Source organism: Coloeus monedula (genome assembly GCF_965178545.1).
Source record: "Coloeus monedula genome assembly, chromosome: 4".
NCBI lineage: Eukaryota > Metazoa > Chordata > Aves > Passeriformes > Corvidae > Coloeus > Coloeus monedula.
In genome coordinates, this window is record NC_138784.1 from 30,227,062 (window position 1) to 30,231,742 (window position 4,681).

Here is a 4,681-nt window from a genome sequence, read left to right on the forward strand (position 1 = left end):
GCCGCGCCCAAGTTCACACGCCCCGTCCCGGCAGCCCCCGCGCGCCGCGCGCGGCGCTACGGCGGCCCGGAGGGGCCCGTTAAGGGCCGGGACGCGGCCGGATCAGTCAGCGGGTCCGTCCCGCAGCGAGCGCCGCAGGCGGGTCCGTCCCGCAGCGAGCGCCGCAGGCGGGTCCCGGGCCGGGCCCCTGACCCGCTCCCTGGCAGCTGCTGAAGGAAGGTGGTGCTGGCCTCGAATTGGCAATAAACCCGCCGTGGGTGTATTGGAGGGGCACCAGACCCGGCATCTGCCGCGGTTTGAATTGGAAACGCAGAGGAAGGTCTGTGTTCCCGTGCTGAGCAAAAGGCATCCAGCACAGCGTACATCTGGGACACGGGGATAGCGTGGTGACAGAGCGGAATAAATGACAGTAGTTAATACATTACTTCTAGGAGCATCAAGTAATAGAAAATTGTTGCATGTTTTTTCTGACTTGGAGTATACCTGTTATTCTGGGTATGCTGAATTTTACAGAAGGAGGGATTTTTCGTTATTGTCATCTGGTAGAATAAAAGGTAGCTCTTCCTTCTGTGTATTTTCACTCCTGCTTTCTACCCCTAGACACAAAATTATTTACTAAATTACTGACTTTAAAGGTATATTAGACGTGGAACCTATAGCAAAACTGTTTCTGTAGAGATCTGCCTTCGAGGGAGTCTTCATCCTATGTATCATCAGAACCAGTCCAGCTGAAATGCCTGATTTACTTTCCTTTTACGATGGAGTCTTGGTTTTCCAAGTTCATTTAATGTCTAGTCTGTATAAGTGAACTTACGAAAAGGAGAAAAGAAATCATGCCACTGTTACACAAAATGCCTTTATTTCCCTACAGCAATGAGGATCATGTCTTTATTGCATCTATTAATCCTCATTAACCAGTCATTATAGTTAAATCTTCAGTCATCTGCCGTCTCAGCTGAGTGTTAAGGGATCCACAGCATTCCTACAAGTCTTCTACCCTCTACCTTATAGTCCAAATTTGCTGCTAAACCTGTCATGTTTCATTTCTGAGGCCAATGCTTGTTACCCCGTTCTAGCTTCAGTACAGGGAATCTAAAGCCTTTTCTTGACCACAACCATATCCTCTGGCTTTTTTCTTTATCTCCTCACTGTAGATGTTACAGACAGGTAGGTGAGTACCTGCCTTACAAGCCCTCAAGTTGAGCAAAGAAAAATTTGGGGGGTTTTAAGTAAACATGATCAGCATGTTTTGCTTCATTCCTTAACAGGCCCTCGATTAAATCAGTTTTTCCTGCTGATAGGACCTTTACTGGCATTTTTTTATGCCAGTGCCTGTGCTGTGTTTTTTCTTGGTATTTGTAAGGAACCACTGGGACATTGTTGGTGTATCCTGTTTGGGGAAAGGACCGCAGCAAGAAGCCCAACCCTTAAAGCCAGAGTGGTGTTGTCACTGAAAGGCCACCTGTGCAAGGCAGGGCATTCCCAGCAATTGTGCAAGGCTGTAAAAGCAGTGGAAATGTGAGCAATACACAGGTGAAGAAAGGGAAAAGTAGTAACAGTTTATACAATAATTTTAACTGTCCTATTACTATTATTGTTACAACTTTTTGAACATAGAAGTAGTCTTTCTTTTCCCATAATAATTAGGGAATTAGGATTAATAACTATTAGTTAGGATTAATAACAATTCTTGGATTAGGCTAAGGTTTCAATTATACTAATACATTTTTGCTTTTAAATATACATAGGTTTCCTCTTTGCCCATAAACAAGGTTTTCATTGTAGGTTCTGAAGGATAAACCACAGAGTTCCGGGGAAGTAAGACCAGTCAGGACACTAGGGGAAAAAAGGCCTGAGTTTCTTTATGGTTATAATTCGTTTTTAGAGCAGTTTGGAAACCATTTTAAACTTGGTATTATCGCATTTGGTAGTGGAGTCATAGGAACGTAGCAGAGCTCATTAATACACTGCACATTGTATGATAATAAAATGTATACAGTAATTTCATAGGATAGACAGAATCCTGACTTTCCCTGCTAGCTCTGCTGTATAGTAGCTATATGATGCCAGAATCCATGGGGAATGAAGCAAGCATCACTGCCAAGAAGCAAGGAGCTTTGCCTAGGACATTGAAATTTTTTGGTGGCTGCTGAAATACTCTTTTCAACTCTGGAAGTCTGGCCAGGAGCTAAACCAGCCCTGCAGGTGCTCCATATCTTCACAGACTTCCACCCTCCACACAGGCCTATGGGGCTGGCTCTGTCAGCTTGTGACTATTCCTTAGGTAGCATATTCTGGTTCCACACTGAGAGTTTTGGTGCCATTTGCTTCAACACAGTCTTTCTTTTTTTCTATGCTCATTAAGTAGAATCCTAAATCATGCCAAGATGGGAGACAAATGAGAATAATTCTAATTATCTCTGGGGTTTCAAAGTGGAAAATTAAATTGCAGTGGTAAATATTTGACTTCAGCACTTGCCTCTGGACCCTTTCACCCACTCTGTTTTAAAGATTTAACCTATGCTTCATGTTTTCACTTCTCTCATTTAATGATGTACTCAGTATCTTTAACTCAAAGAAAACCTTTGGCAAGCATAAATGGATCTCTCTCCTGGCTTAATTAGTTCAGCATATTAGCTAACAATTCTAGTTCCATCATTATTCTTTTAAAGAATCTTCCTTCTTGGATTTCACTGAAAATGGATTTGGAAACAAATGACTGTTCCCTTTACAGTGTGTCTCGATTGAATAACATAAATATCCTTCCTCTTGCATTCAAGGATCTGAAAATATTTTCTAAATGTTGATGAAGAAAACTTAAAATCCCTCACTGATGATGGGATTACTGTTATTTTCTGATAAAGAAACTGAGTCATAGTGAGGGTAATTACTAGGATTATTTTGTTAGATTGATGTCATCCAAAAAACAGATATATACTTTGGACAACAAAAAATGACTGTGAATTGGAGCTGTAGTGGAATTTAAAAACAAGTCACATACAATTGGATAAATCTGTGTGAAATTACTGATTTCCACATCATAAAATTAATTTAACCAGCAATAATTTCAAGTTACTGTATATTTGTAGGCATGAGAAATCCTGTGAATGCCTTGAATATACAACATCTTTCAAGGCAGCAATATAACTTAAAACTATATTGAAACAGTATTTGAAAACTGAAATATTCTAAAATCCATTCAGACCTTTCATTGTTAAGCTTCCTGTTCAATTTGAGCTCTAGCAGGTTCTTGATGATAGAATTTTTAATTATAGGACCAGAAGCTGGTTTTGTTCTCAGCATTTTTCCTTCATTCAGTTCACAGAATGGAAAATACTGCAAGAATTTTAAAAACCCCAAACACTTCTTTTTACTGTCCTTTAGTTCTGCACAGGTATTTCTTGTCCCTCGCCCAAGGGGATGCACTGAAGATAAAATGTCATTCTTTTCAGAATCTTTCAATTTCTCCCTGCAGTGTGCTCTCCCTCTTTCTCTCTCTCCCTCTCCCTCCCTCTCTCTGTCTCTCTCTCTCCCCCCTTGCCCCATCCCATGATTTATCAGATAGGGAACCACTATCCATTCCTTCCACAGATGTAGAATGGAGAAATATTTCAATTAAAATTTGAAAAGAATTGGTAAACATGCTGGTGGTTCAAAGCTGTCAATATTTTAAGTAGCTCTTTGGCATTGTTGTATGGGGCAGATCATAGGGAAGACCTTCCCATAGCAGGAGGGTATTCTTGTACAGTGAAATCCTCCTTCCTCCTCTTCCTTTTTAATTTTGGAGTCAGTGGCACAGACAAATATTCTATGAAAATCTAATTCAGCATGGTGCTGACACAAATTTATTCTGGTTTCACATATTGAAGGCTTTAGTCTCCGTTCACTGGTTAGGAAAAAACCCACCCAACTACTGTAATACATAACCAAGAATACAATTCACTTTGCAATTAATTTTATACTTTTTTTCTGTGTGATTACTAGAGCCGTTCAGATATAAGCTTCCTTCCTTACAAGCAGATTTTAACTAAAGAGTTTAATTATTTGCTAAAAGAAAAATGTTTTCTCCAATGTTTTCTTCTAAAACCTGCATTGAATACTTTATCCTGTGTTTATGAGAATAAAATCTGCTGCTATGGATACAGTGAGGTCAACATTTTAATGTTATTATTTCACTGCACTGTCTTAAAGGATAATATCTTTCTTTTAAAAAAATTTAGAATGTATTATAAGAAAGTAAGTATAGTAATGTATTTTAAATGAATAGATAAAGCTCTTATTTAACATTTCTCTTTCAAGTATAGGAATTATAACAAGGTCCAGACGGGCAGCACTGAAAAAACACCTTGTCTGCAATAGAACTGCACTTCCATTTTCACCTGGTGCTATAGCATGTTTTACAAATATTAATTAAGCTGCATAAAAGTCCTATGATAATCCTGAAGGTGACCCCAAACAGAAAAAGACAGGTTTACAGTTTTTACAAAGCAAAACAAAAGACAGAACAGCTTTTTTTTTTTTTTAACTGCAATTTCCTACTTGTTTCTTATAAACAAAAATGAGTCATGTCAATTTTTATCTTTCCTGCTTTTTGAACAACTGCAGAACAATAAATTCTTTTAATGAAAGAATAATGCTAAGGAATATCTCCTCCAAACTGGCTGTTAGGCAGTTGAGTTAA